The 19313-nt window shown below is 41.3% G+C and overlaps 1 long non-coding RNA gene across 1 annotated transcript in view; it reads right to left on the reverse strand.

Annotated features, from left to right (window-relative positions):
• LOC127932182 (uncharacterized) overlaps positions 1-19313 on the reverse strand; it is a 58192-nt gene that overhangs the window by 14057 nt on the left and 24822 nt on the right. Inside the window, exon 2 of the long non-coding RNA XR_008144463.1 lies at positions 17373-17485. This is a non-coding gene — a long non-coding RNA (uncharacterized LOC127932182). The remainder of the gene's footprint in view (positions 1-17372; positions 17486-19313) is intronic.

Here is a 19313-nt window from a genome sequence, read left to right on the forward strand (position 1 = left end):
GTGTGGGGGGGTGGAATTATAGAGAGGAAATTAGAGGAAAATGTTGTGATTGATTGCTACATTTGTTCAAAATATAAGGTATATATATTAGCATTTGTTTGATTTCACATCTTGTCTGCCCAGAGAAAACGCTTTCAGTCATTGTTGTCTGTGTAAAAACAATGTTTACACAATAGCAAAAATTGTGTTTTCTTGAGTTTATGTTGTGTGTTTGAGTTGAAGCAGCAGTATCTCATGATGGAACCCAGCCCAACCTCTCTCTCTGTGTGTCAGCGTGTGGCTAAATGATCATTAATCATCAGTTTATTTGTTACTGATGAAGCTGCCTTGCTGCAATTGTCACTACTCCCTCAGTGGATCACGTAGTGCAGGGTTTTCCACAACAATGTCTGAGCGATATGCAGATACAAAGCTCTTACGAGGTCATTCTGAGTCTATAGGTTAGAGTTCAAAGGTCAGCTGTGTGGAAGGCAGAGGATTTATGAACCCAGGCCCACCTGAGTTCATGATAGAATGTGGCATTAGACTGAAATAGTCCATAAAGGTTCCACTGGGCTAGGGAGAGCTGGGTCTGATTTCTACACAACTGCTCCTAATCAACAACAAACTGAAAGCTTCAACCAGGAGCCAGATTTTCACTGAGTTATGACACAGTGGCTAATGTAATACAGGCTGCCAAAAAGCCTTTTATTTAGAAACAAATATTTTATGTGTCCAAGGATTTTGGACATCTGCAGTAGGGGTTGGAGAGTTCTGTATGACCTGGCTTTGGGGGTTCAGTCTCATAGGGAACGACAGCAGTGAACAACTTGTAATCTGTCCCAGCAGGTATGGAGGACAGAGAGGTTTTGTGCTATGGCTTATACAGTGACCATAGTACTGGCAGTCACGAGTGTCATGACCGCAGTCAAATTCCACTTGACCGTTGAATCGCAGTAACTAGGCTTCTCCAAAACTGCCCTCTGACACCGCTGATGGTCATTAGCAGCCTACCAAACTTGCTAACGGCTAGTGGCTAATGGTCTAGCACTCCGCATTCTATTGTCCCACTAACCACTCTGACATCAAAGCAAATGCATTCACAGTTTGAGCACAATAGGATCACCTGTTACTCAGCGAGAGCCAGCTCCTCATAGCTGGTTGATGCATGGAATGGAATGAGTTCTTATAAGCCCATGTTAAAAAGAGGAGGATCCCATCAGATTTCTTACCTCCTATATTTATTTCTCAACTTTGTTAATATTAAATTCTGTGCGGCAACCTAAGTAACGTAATAAAAAAATTCCCCATCAAAATCCGTCAGTTTAAGCAAGAGTTATCTGTCTTTTTGCAAAGGCTGCGATGGAAGGTGGCCGAGCTACAGCGGTGTTTGTCAGTCTTCTCAAGAGAATGTCTGTAGCGTCCAAACAAACGAATATCACCACACTATAGAAATATGAACACGATGGTGTTCTCCATTTGCTCTATGACCCACACAACGGTCAAGGGAATTGTCTGGAGGTAAGCCATACAAATGAATGGAAGTATGGAGGTAGTGTTGTGTCATCAAAAATAAGGGGTTAAATATGTGTCCAAAAAAACTAAAAATATTTCCTGAGCATTCTTATATCTCGTAGATATTGGACAGACAATTTATTTTTTGACTCTTTTTTTCCATTTATTACTGTGTTATTCAATGCGTTTCTATGGGCTATAGTAGTAGGCCAAATTCAATATTTTATCCCCAAAATATATATTTTTTTATACCTAAAGGGATCTAAAATTCCAAATAAAATAGCTAAATGATCCATGGTATGACCATCGTAAAACAATTCCATATTATATTAGTGGAACCTCTGACTGTTGGGTTTAGTTCCTGTCCGTTATATTACAGAGTGTTTTTCACCCAGAAGGTAGAGCAGACAGAACTGTCCCTCTGGCGTTTGTCCCGGACCCTCAGTCTACAGACAAAGTTAACATCTGGACACACGTTTCAATAGCATCTGGCATCCCAACTCAAACCCATTGGACATTATCCATCTCATTGTCTGTAGTGGAGCCATATACATTTTCCTGCATGCTCTCTGCAGCTGACCATGTGGATGTATAGTCTGGTCCCAGATGTTTTTGTGCTGTCTTGTCAACTCCTGACCATAGGATTTGATGTCGATCACGTGTGGTTCAGTTGGTATAGCATGCTGCTTGTGCCAGGATTGTGGGTTCAATTCCCACTGGTGACCATTCTGAAAATATATGCACTCACTACTCTAAGTCACTCTGGATACGTGCATATGTTCAATTACTGAAATGTAATAACCTGTTGTGTTCTATTCCAGGTGCTGGAGGGTTGCGGAGCAACACAGGACTCAGTAGAGGGTGCACACAGATTCCCAGTTCTACAGGCATAAGCTTTTGTAAAAACACTTTACCATTATCTTACCAGCTACTGAGGGCAGCTTCAGAAGCCAGCATAGAACTGCACAGCAAGGCGCAGTTGTGTGTGCATGCAGTGGTTCATTTTCTGATAGATGGTGTGTGTGTGTGTGTGTGTGTGTGTGTGTGTGTGTGTGTGTGTGTGTGTGTGTGTGTGTGTGTGTGTGTGTGTGTGTGTGTGTGTGTGTGTGTGTGTGTGTGTGTGTGTGTGTGTGTGTGTGTGTGTGTGTGTGTGTGTGTGTGTGTGTGTGTGTGTGTGTGTGTGTGTGTGTGTGTGTGTGTGTGTGTGTGTGTGTGTGTGTGTCTATTAATCTGTGTGTCTTGTCTGTCTATCTTCCTGTGCTTGTGTATGTCTGTGTCTGTGTGTAACCTTATCAAGCCTGTCTGTGCTCTACAGAGTTTACGTCATCTCCTGAGGGTGGTGCTGCGTAGTGCCAAGTAATGGAAATAGTGGGCACTGTGTGCACCACGCAGTGCAAACCAGCCCAGAGAGACACCAGTGTCCCCCAGAAAGAGTGTGACCTTCTCTCTGCCTAATCTTGATCCTGACGGCTGCACCTCGACATAGTGGCACAGTGAGCAGGGATCCAGACACAACATTTTCAACCATCTGTGTGTAAAAGGTTGCGATGCTAATATAATTTACCTCAACCTTATCAGCTGGGAATCCAGCACTTATTCTGCTAATCTTGGTCTCTAGTCTTCCACCAAGTCTCTCTTGAGGTGTGCAGGGTGGCGAGTTTGCTTCAAGACTACAGATCTCAACCAAAGAGGTGATTGTTTACCACAGAAAGCAGAGGAGGGATACCTCATCCACATCAACATGGCTGCAGTGGATATGGTCAAGAACATCAAGTTCCTTGGTGTAGACATCACCGTCCTGCCCACCCATCAGGTATTACCAACATGCTCAGAGATAGCTTCTACCACCAAGCAATGACACTGGTGAACAGCTAATCAATGGGTGACTACCTACACTCACGTGCACTGACTCTACCTGCAATACCTCAAAACACACTCATAAGACTCTATCCTCATATACACTGACGCTCTTGCACCACACATACGCTCGCTCACACACTAAACACACACCCTTGCCGTATACTGTGCATAGGACAAATAAACTGATTTTATTAGAGATCTGCTGGACTCTGCTTTTAGCTGTTCCCTATACAGCAGACATTTTGCATTAGAAACTATGTTAGCATAATATCCATAAAATGTCAAATAAATGTCAAAGTTGAAAATATCTAATTGATTGAGTGGGTGGTGAGTAAATAATGTTTTGATTGTTGCATTACACAAATACAATTTCATTGAATTAATAAAAGTAATTCATTTGCTGCCAGTATGGTGTTGTGCCATGATGTTGCCTAATATTACAGTTTTTGTATTTCTAAACTTAAAGTTATAAGGGGCAATCTCCGACTGCCATATCCACTGTTTGTAAATGTACAGTTGTGGCCAAAAGTTTTGAGAATGACACAAATATTAATTTTGACAAAGTCTGCTGCCTCAGTTTGTATGATGGCAATTTGCATATACTCCAGAATGTTATGAAGAGTGATCAGATGAATTGCAATTAATTGCAAAGTCCCTCTTTGCCATGCAAATGAACTGAATCCCCATTAAACATTTCCACTGAATTTCAGTCCTGCCACAAAAGGACCAGCTGACATCATGTCAGTGATTCTCTCATTAACACAGGTGTGAGTGTTGACGAGGACAAGGCTAGAGATCACTCTGTCATGCTGGTTGAGTTCGAATAACAGACTGGAAGCTTCAAAAGGAGGGTGATGCTTGGAATCATTGTTCTTCCTCTGTCAATCATGGTTAACTGCAAGGAAACACGTGCCGTCATCATTGCTTTGCACAAAAGGGCTTCATTGGATTTAGGATAGGGCCTATGACATGTGAATTATAGGCATCCTACATTGTCGATGGTAACATTCGGCCATCAGAATGCTACTCTTCCATGATTGTGCAAAGCTGCAAGGGGCATGCTTGTGCATTCCATGTCATTTTGCTGGCACTATGCCTACACAATTGTCATGTCTTTGCTTTTTTTTTATTGTCGTGGACCAAGACATCTGTCAACGTCTGTTTTTATTTTATTGTCGTGGACCAAGACATCTGTCAACGTCTGTTTTTATTTTATTGTCGTGGACCAAGACATCTGTCAACGTCTGTTTTGATTTTATTGTCGTGGACCAAGACATCTGTCAACGTCTGTTTTGATTTTATTGTCGTGGACCAAGACATCTGTCAACGTCTGTTTTGATTTTATTGTCGTGGACCAAGACATCTGTCAACGTCTGTTTTTATTTTATTGTCGTGGACCAAGACATCTGTCAACGTCTGTTTTTATTTTATTGTCGTGGACCAAGACATCTGTCCACTTCTGTTTTTATTTTATTGTCGTGGACCAAGACATCTGTCAACGTCTGTTTTTATTTTATTGTCGTGGACCAAGACATCTGTCAACGTCTGTTTTTATTTTATTGTCGTGGACCAAGACATCTGTCAACGTCTGTTTTTATTTTATTGTCGTGGACCAAGACATTTGTTTGGTGTGGTTGTTATCTTTAAGATATAGGCTGTTTTTATTTGGTGTGGTTGTTATCTTTAAGATATAGGCTGTTTTTATTTGGTGTGGTTGTTATCTTTAAGATATAGGCTGTTTTTATTTGGTGTGGTTGTTATCTTTAAGATATAGGCTGTTTTTATTTGGTGTGGTTGTTATCTTTAAGATATAGGCTGTTTTTATTTGGTGTGGTTGTTATCTTTAAGATATAGGCTGTTTTTATTTGGTGTGGTTGTTATCTTTAAGACATAGGCTGTTTTTATTTGGTGTGGTTGTTATCTTTAAGATATAGGCTGTTTTTATTTGGTGTGGTTGTTATCTTTAAGATATCGGCTGTTTTTATGTGGTGTGGTTGTTATCTTTAAGACATAGGCTGTTTTGAAAATAAATCTTTGGAAATATCAAAATGAAGTAAATACATGCCTATTATTTTTCTAATTATTTGTTGTAATTATTGTATTTTATAATATGGCATAGATAATAAGACGGTTTTTAATCAAATATAATTTAATGCCTTTTTGATATGTGCAAACACATGGGTGTGATCATTCTACAGTGGTCCCTGAAGCATATGTTCAAACTGAGAGAGGCTCCACTCGAGTTGTGTGTGTCTGTGTTTAAATTATTTTCAGCCAACTTTAACCACAACTCAGTCTCATCTTAGTAAAATCTGATCTGTCAGTCTAACACACACACACACACACACACACACACACACACACACACACACACACACACACACACACACACACACACACACACACACACACACACACACACACACACACACACACACGACTCATAACCCCCATGTTAAATTGTTATGTAAAATAACAAAACAGTAACAGGTTATCACTCACATATCTAGTCTACACTTACTCATAAGCAGCCACCTTCTCCAAGGCGAACTTTGTTTTTGCTCTTTCAGTCAGTGGAACAGGAAAATTGACAGTGGGAGAGGACCAGACAGAGTCAATATAATAAACAGTAACATGTTATCACTCACAAGTCGAGCCTAGACTCAGCTACACCTACAGCCCACATATTAGCCTTCCTCCTTTTTGTCTGGACTAAGACTTCAAGTGCTCTTCTTTTTTTGTTGTTGCTTGGCCTGCTACTCCTCCACTGCAGTCTTCCTGGTCTGCTGGGCACTGAATGTTGGCTGGCAACCATACACCTCCTGCCTCCTCTTCGTCCTCATCAGGTTCTCCTTTCTCTATTCTTATGGAATCCATATTGGACATAATTATTGCAACGTACACAATTTTGTGTAGGTTGTGTCACAGTAAAAGAGGGGTCCATTCTATTCAGGAGCACTTTTACTTTACACAGAGAGGAGCGGTGCTGCTCATTTTATGGTGATAAAAGAGTGGTCAATCATTTTAAATCTCAGCCATGGACCCCTAACCTCGGTGCCTCCAAGTCACTCAGCAGGACACTGTCAGTCAACACCGGCTGTCTGACAGTTGACATGGGCTGACTGTTCATTTACAATAACCATAAGGGGATCTCAGCCCCTCTCCAAATAAATATAAGTGTAGCCTAAGGACTAGGTGACTTGGAACAGAGTTGGAGAGCCCATAGCCTACAAAGCTTAGGGAGCGGTCGAAATTTACAAACATTTTACCCGGAGGAAAATGCGGGAGGGTCATGCTTTTTCAATTTCAGTCAGGGGGAGAGTTTAGTATTTTTAATTTAGTTCAGAAGCGGGTCATGTAATTTGTATTTGAGTAAATATCATATTGCTCAGGGTTTGAGAAAAAGTTGCTTACTATTGTATCTCGAAGTGTACATGATTATTCCCCTCATTGTTGATTCTCTGCTGGGCGTGCAATATCAAGCCTTGTGTGGTATCAATAAAATGATCCGTAGCCTACTATAGGCTATAGGCTTAGGGTACTCGAAGAGTTATATTTCTGAGAAAATGTACTATTAAAATGTACTATTGCTACTGCTGGGATGGTGTATATCAAACTAGTTAAACTGCATTACACACTGCAATGGATAGGCGTTCCCAATCATGAGCCCCGGCCTGCCTTGCTCTTGCTGATGTTAAGCCTTTTGTGCTGCCTAACCAATGACTGTGCTGTGTATGATGGCACTTCAGGAAGTGAGTCAAAGCCTTATCCAGGAAGAAAAATATATATTTTTGTCCCACAAAATAGGCTTACTGATCTCCTGTTCAGAGAGAGGACTGGAAGTAAGCGTGCTACTGCTATCATTTCTTTTTATAAAAACATTATGTTTTGTTGACCATAATGAAGCTATTTATCTGAATTATTGACATCACAATAAGCCATATTCAAGTAATTTACATAACTTACATTACTCTAAAACGGCAGCCGTGGAGATGGACAGTGCACGGGTGCTTCAAGTAGGCTAAATCAAGAAAGCTTAATTAATTTAAAGTCTTTATTGTAATTTTACTTTAGGCTACTATCAACAGGAGGGCTTTGTGTTGGAGCCTATTTCTTCCCTTTCAATAAATAAGAGGTAGGCATACCTGTTTGACAGACGAAATTATCGTCTACTATCCACAGATTTTTTCAGCCAATTCTTTCTGTCACCACACACTCCTTAAATCTCTTTGTCATGGGAAAGAAGAGCTTGGTGCGTTACGTTAAAACCAGAGCTAGAAAATCAGGATGAATGTGAGGGAATGTTAAAGAAAATGGCTGAAAGCATAGGCCTACCCCTTGATAGATTAAGAATATAAATACATTAAATGGACCTGATGATGTAAAGTGATCTATAACAAGGCTTTAGTCCACATTTCTTCATGCTAGAAATAAGTTGGAAAATGCTGGGGAAAGACATGACTCTGATGCATATTGGATATCTGCACTACAACCTTCTATAGCCGACATTTTAACAGGTTATTAAACAACATACTAACTCTAACTCAGTCAGGAGCAAGTCAGGTAGCCTACGAATGAATACAAATGCCCTATTAGTCTATACAGTCATTCCACAGTGCTTTTGAATTCACTTTTAGAAACCAAAGATTGGCCAGAACTTTTGTTTGAAGATCATGAGGTGAACAACACATGCCTAATTTGTTAGTTTAACTTAGCAGATTGTCTTACATTCCCATGCCCTTATCACAGTCAAAACAAATGTGTTTTGTAACAACAATATCATGGAATAAAATATAACTAATTAGAAAATGATGATTTCCTGGGACTAAACACCTCCCTCTGCAACTGGATCCTGGACTTCCTGACGGGCCGCCCCCAGGTGGTGAGGGTAGGTAGCAACACATCTGCCACGCTGATCCTCAACACTGGAGCCCCTCAAGGGTGCGTGCACAGTCCCCTCCTGTACTCCCTGTTCACCCACGACTGCATGTCCAGGCACGACTCCAACACTATCATTAAGTTTGCAGATGACACAGCAGAGCCTGATCAACGACAATGTCGAGACAGCCTATAGGGAGGAGGTCAGAGACCTGGCCGGGTGGTGCCAGAATAACAACCTATCCCTCAACGTAACCAAGACTAAGGAGATGATTGTGGACTACAGGAAAGGAGGGCCGAGCACGCCCCATTCTCATCGACGGGGCTGTAGTACAGATTATTATTATTTATTTTTTTAATATTCCACACAGGCTATATGTAAAGACATGATTAAATTTAGAATAGTCTGATGGGTGAGAATATTATTAAGTGCTTGTCAAATTGTGAATGAGAGACTAATGAAGTGTGTACTGCCTGAGCAACAAAAAAAACAGATTAGTGCGCATGCCTTTTATTCTACTTTTTAAAATTATCATTAGAGTTGCATCACGCAGCCTCAGAATGTATTAGAAATCAAATCATATACTCTAAGGTTAGTATCACAACTAAAGTTGCATAAATAACTCAAAATTAAGTAAATTATTACTTTGTTAACCGCTCAACACATAATAGTAGAATGTGCGCACTCCCTCGAAATCATTTGTGAAAAATATAATTTATAGTTTATTCCGCTATGTTCAATTGTACTCTTCTTACCATTCAATTATATAAAACAATGCCATGTGAATTATGAGCAAATCTCTTTTTTCTAAATTAGCTATTGCCCACAGCCTATGGCATAGCCAGATCAGGGCCTAGCACGCTTCAGTTTGGCTGTCGGGTCGCCAAAGTTGGCTAGCCGAACCGAACGAGTGTGCTAGCATGCTCCCTAAAAAAAACATTTGCTTGAAAAAAAGCAGTAACACGGCAATATTACCCCGGGACAGTACAGGGCCAGATCAGGGCCTGACATCAGGACAATTCAGAATATGCTATATGTTCTTCTGAAATAGGCTACATTTCTTCATTTCATGATGTTTCTTCACACCCGCCTAAAATAAATTGCCTAATGGATATATTGTTTTGGATGTATTGTTAATTTGTTAGACATTTTAAAATGTACTGTATATGTTCTAAAGGTCCACATCGGTGGCCTTTAGTCTATGTGTGGGAGCCCGGGAGATGTTAAATGTGTTTATGTTAATTAACGTAAATTACCATGAGACTGGCAGTTATTTGAATGAGAATTACAGGCTGACAAAATTTCAAGACCGCCGCAGCCCTGATTCAGTGCCTCTATTGCAACAGAGTTTTATTTGAGCCGGGAGCTCAGCACTTTCAACCTTAAATTCAAACATCCAAATACACACAGAGCATTTTCAAGTCACACAGAAACATCTGGCCTCTCAGAGAAAGCTGTTTCATGTGTACCATACTTTCCCCCTTCAGTTCAACCATCTCCTACAGTAAAACTCATGCCGTGTTGTTGGGTCATGGAAAGCTTGGAGCAAAGGGACTATCTCCCTGTAGCACTGCACATCAGACTTGGTGTAGACAACATTTGTCCAGTGTGAGGGGAAGGGGAAGAGGCCTTGCTCTAGTTAGAGCGCAGCAGGGTGTGGGTGTGTTGAGGAGGATGCATGAGGAGCCTTTATGCATAATTGAGAGGGAGGCACTCTGGAGGTGACAGGACTGAGGGAGTCTGACCTGCTGGGTGTGCAACAGGACTTATATAAACACTGAACTCTGAGACCTCACTGGTACAGTAACATACACTGACAACCTGTCACAGCCTGGCCAATCTCAGACTCTGCTTAGCATATTTACAGACCGATGCCATTTTCTGCACACTCTAGTTGGTTGAATGCAAATAATAAGGAAAAGTGGATTTTGTGATTTAGTTGAGTGTGAAATGCAAGGTCAGACCCATGTTAGTGGTGAACAAGGGATTTGACTGAGGAATAGAATGTCTTATCCAATCACTGTAAGACTTATTGCTTAGTGTGTAAGATTCCTGCTGTTTTGAAAAGAGAGGTTTGCACTCCATCTAGTTGCAGAGGTTCAGCATTGCTTGTCTGATAACTAATGAGTCATATAGATAAGCCGCAAATACTCAAATTCCTTTTCAACCAACATAATGCTAAATGGCTGAATTTAAAAAAAAATCTGTTTCCTCTCCTGAAGTTTGCTGTACAAATGTGTGTTTTACAGTAATATATATTTTTTTAAATAATAATACAAAAAAACAAATTACATACTTGTTTAAGTAAACCCACAATGGATTTTCTGGAGACAGGATGCAAACTCTTGTGCTGGTGGCATGCCTTCAATGCCTTGGAAATTAGACAAAGTACCAAATGTCATCAAAAAACGGAATCTTTCAATCGTAGTTTGCCCACTGCCATCTTGAACCTGAATATGGGATTCCTCAAGAGTTAAATTACGGATTTGACCCCTCCTGTCTCAACCTCCAGTATTTATGCTGCAGTAGTTTATGTGTCGGGAGGCTATGGTTATTCTGTTATATCTGGAGTATTGCTCCTGTCTTATCCGGTGTCCTGTGTGAATTTAAGTATGCTCTCTCTAATTCACTCTTTCTTTCTCTCTTTCCTTCTCTCTCTCAGGGGACCTGAGCCCTAGGACCATGCCCCAGGACTACCTGGCATGATGACTCCTTACTGTCCCCAGCCCACCTGGCCGTGCTGCTGCTCCAGTTTCAACTGTTCTGCCTGCGGCTATGGAACCCTGACCTGTTCCCCGGACGTGCTACCTTGTCCCAGACCTGCTGTTCTCAAGCAGGAGCGATAGAGATACTCTCAATGATCGGATATGAAAAGCCAACTGACTTTTACTCATGAGGTGCTGACCTGTTGCACCCTCGACAACTACTGTGATTATTATTAATTGACCATGCTGGTCATTTATGAACATCTTGGCCATGTTCTGTATAATCTCCACCCGGCACAGCCAGAAGAGGACTGGCCACACCTCATAGCCTGGTTCCTCTCTGGGTTTCTTCCTAGGTTTTGGCCTTTCTATGGAGTTTCTGTACAGCACTTTGATATATCAGCTGATGTACGAAGGGCTATATAAATACATTTGATTTGATTTGGTTGAGCCAAGACTATGGTTAGGGTTATGGCTAGGATTAGGGTTGAGCCAGGGTGTGGGCATGAAGCTAGGGTTACTCCTCGATCACACCACAAGTACTTACACCATAAGTACATTAATTTCCAATGGAAAGCTGTTTGCCTTGCAGCATTGCGTTGCAGAGGCAGTTGCAGTGCATTCTATGTGGTGCATACAAAGAATGTATCGAACGTATGCATCAAATTGTATGTGTTGATGCCTTGACATAAATGGTAGCAGAATGTGAATGTTGAACTTTTGTTGAGCACAGATCCAGAGAATGCTGAGTACCATTTTACACAATGACATTTCCGTTGTGATTGGGTGTCAGGGTTATTTGCAAAACCTTAAAAAGGTCCCTCAAACCAAAGATGTGTGTTCTCCGATCTGATTATTATAACCTCTTATAATTATACCTCAATTTATCCTCAGATTATTATACCCCAATTTGTAGCTAATGTAAAATTTTTATTTGATTACATTCTAGAGGATCATTGTACATTACAGGCCTGAAACCGTACAGTGGTAGAGCACAAGGTGGCAGTATATCCCAACTCTACCTGCTCTCTCTCTCATTCTCTCACTCTCTCAATTCAATTTCAATATAAGAGACTTTATTTGCATGGGGGAAATAATTTTACATTGCCAAAAGTGATATAAACAATCAAAAATTAACAGTAAACATTACACTCACAAAAATTCAAAAATAATAGTTCTAAAAGTTCCAAAAGTCATATTGTCTATATACAGTGTTGCAATGGTGTGCAAATAGTTTAATTACAAAATGGAAAATAAAGAAACATAAACATAGGTTGTATTTACAATGGTGTTTGTGCTTCACAGGTTGCCCTTTTCTTGTTGCAACAGGTCACATAGTGTATCTTGCTGCTGTGATTGCACACTGTGATATTTCACCCAATCATCAAATAAAATGTTATTTGTCACATACACATGGTTAGCAGATGTTAATGCGAGTGTAGCGAAATGCTTGTGGGAGTTATTCAAAATTGGATTGTTTTTAGAATTCTTTGTGAGTCTGTGTAACCCGACGGAAATATGTGTCTCTAATATGGTCATACATTTGGCAAGAAGTTAGGAAGTGCAGTTCAGCTTCCACCTCAATTTTGTGCCTGTCTTCTCTTGAAAGCCAATAGCAAGACTCTGGTCACTGAGTCTGTACATAGTCAAAGATTTAAATACATTTTGGGTCAGTCACAGTGTTCAGGTATTCTGCTCGGTTTAGGGCCAAATAGCATTCTAGTTTGCTCTGTTTTGTTAGTTCTTTCCAATGTGTCAAGAAAGCTAAGGTAACTGACCTAAACACCTATCGCCCCGTAGCACTCATGTCATTATGGAGTGCTTTGAGAGACTAGTCAAGGATCATATCACGTCCACCCTACATGACACCATAGACCCACTCCAATTTGCTTACCGCCCCAGGTCCACAGACGAAGCAATCACACTGCACACTGCCCTAACCCATCTGAACAAGAGGAATACCTATGTAAGAATGCTGTTCATCGACCCTGCCCTGTGCAACTGGGTCCTCGACTTTCTGACGGGACGCCCCCAGGTGCTGAGTGTAGGAAACAAAATCCCCACCCCGCTGATCCTCAACACTGGGGCCCCACAAGGGTGCATTCTCATCCCTCCCCTGTACTCCCTGTTCACCCATGACTGTGTGGCCATGCACGCCTCCAACTCAATCATCAAGTTTGCAGACGACACTACAGTGGTAGGCTTGATTACCAACAACGACGAGATGGCCTACAGGGAGGAGGTGAGGGCCCTCAGAGTGTGGTGTCAGGAAAAGAACCTTGCACTCAACATCAACAAAACAAAGGAGATGATCGTGGACTTCAGGAAACAGGGGAGGGAACACCCCCCTATCCAGATCGACGGGACAGTAGTGGAGAAGGTGGAAAGTTTTAAGTTCCTCGGCGTACACATCACGGATCAACTGCGTACACATCACGGATCAACTGAAATGGTCCACCCACACAGACCTCAGGAGGCTGAAGAAATGTGGCTTGTCACCATAAACACTCACAAACTTTTACAGATGCACAATCGAGAGCATCCTGTCAGGCTGTATCACCACCTGATACGGCAACTGCTCCGCCCACAACCGTAAAAGGCTCTCCAGAGGGTAGTGAAGTCTGCACAATGCATCACCGGGGGCAAACTACCTGCCCTCCAGGACACCTACACCACCCGATGTCACAGGAAGGCCAAAAAGATCATCAAGGACAACAACCACCTGAGCCACTGCCTGTTCACCCCGCTATCATCCAGAAGGTGAGGTCAGTACAGGTGCATCAAAGCTGGGACCAAGAGACTGAAAAACAGCTTCTATCTCAAGGCCATCAGACTGTTAATAAACAGCCATCACTAACATTGAGTGGCTGCTGCCAACATACTGACTCAAATCTCTTGCCACTTAATAATAAAAAATTGGATGTAATAAATGTATCACTAGTTACTTTAAACAATGCCACTTTATATAATGTTTACATACCCTACATATCATATGTATATACTGTATTCTATACCATCTACTGCATCTTGCCTATGCCGTTCGGCCATCGCTCATCCATATATATAAATATATATATATATATATATATGTACATATTCTATTCATTCCTTTACACTTGTGTGTATAAGGTAGTTTTTGTGAAATTGTTAGATTACTTGTTACAGGGGTGTCAAACTCATTTCGCATCGTGGGCCACATACGGCCTAGGGAGATGTCAAGTGGGCCGGACCATTAAAATTATACCATACTCTGCTATAAATAACCAAAATATCATGTCTTTCCTTTGTTTTGGTGTAAAGAAGCACAAGAACATTAGGAAAATATTGAAATTTAATGAACTATCCTTTTACAAAACATTTCATGAAACACCTCATATTTCCTTAGACAAATGTGCAATTTACTTTTATCATTCACAAATATGCATTGCAACTGATCCCACTGATTGTACAAAGGCACAAAACTTTAATTGGTACTGAAAAATATAGTAATGCACTTTAAGATTAAATGAGACTTTTAAAGAAAGGAATTTTTAAACCACTTACACATACGCATATAAAATCTAAATGTAATCCCTGCGTACACCTTACAAACTAAGGAGAGTGATTTTAAATGTGTAATGAAGAAAGTGTTCGCCTGTCCTGTAAATCTGTAAACTTCATACATGAAACATACATACACATACAATACATACTGAAAATTTATGGAGTTGTATGAACAGTAGAATTCCATCACACAACTTTTGTTTTGAAGCTGCTGACTAACATTAAAGTGCACATTTTTTAAATCACCACAGTAAGGATTCATCTTCACAGAGCTGTATTCTTTCAATGCAAACAGTATCTAAGGCAGCATTTTAAAGGTGTTAGTCTAGTTTTTCGCTGTGATGAGTCTCGTAGTGGCGTCGAATATTATATTCCTTCAATACCGAAACTTGTTGCAAACACACCAAGCACAAAGGTTTTCCGTGCATCTCTGTAAATAAATAGGAATGTGGTCCATTTTTCTTTGAAAATTCTACACTCCTTATCTACTTTTCTCAGTTTGGATAACGACATTTTGGCTAATGAGGGTGTAGCGGAGAGGTAGAGACCAAGGTATTAACAACGTCGTAACAAGCAGCAGATGGCGCATTGATACCGTCTGCTGTTTTCAGTCTGTCTCAGTGATGCGGCTTGTCTTCTACTCTGATGGAAAGAGTGCGCCCCTTAGCGGATAATCCATGAATTGCAGCGAATTAAAAATATTAATTCCATGTCTTTTATGCATTTTTTCCACTTTCAAATTATCCTGCGGGCCTGATCGAACCTCCTTGGGGGGCGGTTCCGGCCCGCGGGCCGTATGTTTGACACCCCTGACTTGTTAGATATTACTGCACGGTCGGAACTAGAAGCACAAGCATTTCCCTACACTAACATTAACATCTGCTAACCATGTGTATGTGACCAATAAAATTTATTTGATTTGAATTATCTTTTTGTTTTCTCATGAATTGGTTGGGTCTAATTATGTTGCTGTCCTGGGGCTCTGTGGGGTCTGTTTGTGTTTGTGAAAAGAGCCCCAGGACCAGCTTGCTTAGGGGACTCTTCTCCGGGTTCATCTCTCTGTAGGCGATGGCTTTGTTATTGAAAGTTTGGGAATCGCTTTCTTTCAGGTGGTAGTTGAATTTAAAGGTTATTTTGATAATTTGAGGGTATCGGCCTAATTCTGCTCTCAATTTGGTGTTTGTCCCGTTTTGTGAATTCTTGGTTGATGAGCGGACCCCAGACCTCACAACCACAAAGGGCAATGGGTTCAAGAACTTATTCAACTATTTGTAGCACGGTCCTAATTGGTATGTCGAATTTTATGTTCCTTTTGATGGCATAGAAGGCCCTTCTTGTCTTGCCCGTTCACAGCTTGTGGAAGTTACCTGTGGCGCTGATGTTTAGGCCAAGGTACAGTATGTATAGTTTTTTGTGTGCTCTAGGGCAACAGTGTCTAGATGGAATTTGTATTTGTGGTCCTGGCAACTGGCCTTTTTTTTTGGAACACCATTATTTTTGTCTTACTGAGATCTACTGTCAGGGCCCAGGTCTGACTGAATCTGTGCAGAAGGCGCTGCTGTGGGCCCTCCTTAGTCTCTCTCTCTCTCTCTCTCTCTCTCTCTCTCTCTCTCTCTCTCTCTCTCTCTCTCTCTCTCTCTCTCTCTCTCTTCTCTCTCTCTCTCTCTCTCATTCTCTCTCTCTCTCTCTCATTCTCTCTCTCTCATTCTCTCTCTCTTCCTCTCTCAAAGCATAGGTATGTCTATTAAAATGCAGACATCTTGCAACTTGACTCCATTTAGCAAAATTGCAGAGACAACTGTTTCTGGTTTAATTGCATATCAAGAACATTTCACAGTTTACCTGCTATTGTCAAGTTTGATCTGATGAGATTTGTCAGCAAAACAAAATGAAGCTAACATTGGGCTTGAAGGAAACGTGGAAAGGCATGGGGGACATCAATCAACATGGCAGATAAATGTCAAGCCACCCAAGTAATATCTCCCCTCAACTCCTATTCCCCCCAGACATGTGCTGACACTGGTAGAATGTTTTAGGAGGCAGTGAGCTGTATCCTGAAGTCCCAGTAGATTATTGAACCCGTCTATGATTTGACAAAGGTCACAGGTCACATTTCCTCTCATCTGATATAAAATGGCCTGGGCGATTATTATTCCTTGTTATTATTATTGAGTACAGCCAGGTGATTGATTATAAATCATTATAAATATAACAGTGACATCAAGCCACCCATCTGGGCATCCTTGACCACAGGTGAAGGACTTTGCTGAAGTTGTTCTAGGTTATATAAGGGGGGAGATCAGATGGGTGTGAAAATAAGATTTATTATCTCAATCTTTAAGCTGCCCAGCTGATAATCATGTATTTGATCAGCAATGTTGAGATATCCACTGCCCATAAGTTGGTCCATGGTGAGAATTTCAATTGCATTACTCCTCGTGTCCTCTCTCTTTTCTCCTCGCCTCCTTCTCAAAACCCATTAAAGGAGAAGGTCAAAGGGGTGGGACCTCTGGCTTTCTCATCCAATAGGTTTTGAGGAGAGAGGATGCAAAAAGTATGCAATTGAGATTCTCCCATGGACTAGCCCATCTTGAGTAGTATCAAGCTCAAAAAACAAATGATACTGTTCATGTTAGCTTAACTCTGTGAAACCATGCGGGGAAAACAGAAAAACATAATAATACCTAAAAACATGGTACCTTAATATCTGTTGTATGAAAAAGTAACCATTCTTCTCCTACTAAACAGAACAAATGGGAAGAAAGTAGGATGATGAGGAGAGGCTGTTGGCCCAGAGGACCTTTCCAGCAAGGATAATTGTCAGCAAGCTCATTAAAAGAGAGGATGGGGTGGAGGGGAGGGGGGGGTGGGGGGATGTGATGAGAACTTACCAAGGGCCATAGGTGCTGGAGCAGGGCGGAGGAAGCGGGAGGGGTCTTCCTCCCTCTTTGCCTGTAACGAGCAGGAACAAACAGCATGCCTAGCTTGCTCCACCCATCACACCCTAAGGACAGAATGGAGACAGAGACAGGCGGTGGAGAAGAGATGAGGGGAGGTGATGGATTGAATTGCTTTGACTGATATTAGTTTCCAGGGAAGTTCTCCCTTTGCCCTTGCTATCTCGCTGCCTCTATCTTCCAGCTTCAATCTAACTCATAATCATATGCCCCTTCTCTCAGAAATACACCCACATAGACACACACATGCCCAAACACACACACACATGCGCATGCACGCATCTACAGTAATCTTGATTCTGTTAGTGAGAAACTATTGCATCTCTTGGTGACATTTGTCTGGAAGGATGGTTGTATGAGGGATGATGAGGAGGTGAATTAATAATTGCAAAGTGCTTCATGCATTGGCTCCTTGGATCCTAAAGGCAAATCCAAGTAACTAGAATTCTGCAGTTTGCATTTATCATGTAGTCCTCATCTATCCTACACGTCTCCATCAGGCCTGCTCAGTGAGGCTGCAGTGAGAAGGAACAGCAGACTGATGGAGCAACACTTATATATGTAAGATGGTTAAATAAAGAGCAAAATTATTGATTATTATTATATTATTATTTGTGTCCTGGTCCTATAAGAGCTCTTTGTCACTTCCACGAGCTGGGTTGTGACAAAAAGTCACACTCATTATTATGTTTAACAAATGTATTGTATAGTGCAGGGCTGCCCAACCTTCTTCCTGGAGATCTACCGTCCTGTAGGTTTTCAGTCGAACCCTAATTTTACACACCTGATTCTACTTATTAGCTTCTCAATAACTTCTCAATAACTAACTGAATCAGATATGGTAAATTAGGGTTGGACTGAAAACCTACAGGACAGTAGATCTCCAGGAAGAAGGTTGGGCAGCCCTGGTACAGTGTGTGTGTGGCAGGCTTACAAGGATGGCAAAAAACAACATTTGAGAGTGCGCTGACCCTGGTACTAGAGGGGGTACGCAGCTGGAGGTTGAATGTTTGAAGGGGTACGGCACAATAACAAGTTTGGGAACCACTGCCCTACAGGAACCCTGAATACAGCGCAAAGTCATACTGTACTCTACGGAGGAGAGAACAGCTTATATCTACAACTTTCTTTGCCCTCAACTCTTGTCACATTGTTTGCCACTTGTAGAAGTGTGCATGGTGCGCCTGTCAACCTGTGACTCTATCTTGACTAGTCAACGGCCAACAAACAACTACCTTTCTTTGATAACTGCCAGGTTGGTTTGCAGACTTAAATTCCGCAAAAACAATACAGTTAATACTGTATTATTAATACCATAGTATACAACAGTATTTTTCATGTGGGAGACATCAGCTATCTGCTAGTTGTGATAACTGATTGAGTAACTCCTGCCTCACCTCATTAACCTATTTTTAACATCACTGAGTTACTGTTACACTGTGAGGGAAATATGATGCATTTCTGGGTTAGACTTCCTGGACACACTGATATTCTACCTTAAAGATGTGATTGTGGGTCGTAGTAAAAGGCAAGACAAATATGTATGGTTGTGTGCAAGTTATTGTAGAATGTGTGTGTGGGTGTGTTTTTAATCCACTCACATGGACAGACTCTCTGAATGTCACCCTGGACTGAATCTATCCATCACCTGCTCAGATGTGGCTTTCACCCGCTTGGGGACGTTGTGACATGCCATACACAGCTCAAATGTCATAACGTTTCTTCACAAGTGTCTTTCTGTGTAGGTGTGTGTGTATATGTGTGTGTTGAAGGATGCTGGCCATGGCATGTACTAACAGAACATTCTTACACTTGCTGACTTGCTGCGAACAGGAGGTAGATGTCTTTGGTGTCACTCAGAAATATTTTCTCCCA

Source organism: Oncorhynchus keta, chromosome 10 (assembly GCF_023373465.1).
Source record: "Oncorhynchus keta strain PuntledgeMale-10-30-2019 chromosome 10, Oket_V2, whole genome shotgun sequence".
In the NCBI taxonomy this organism is placed as follows: domain Eukaryota; kingdom Metazoa; phylum Chordata; class Actinopteri; order Salmoniformes; family Salmonidae; genus Oncorhynchus; species Oncorhynchus keta.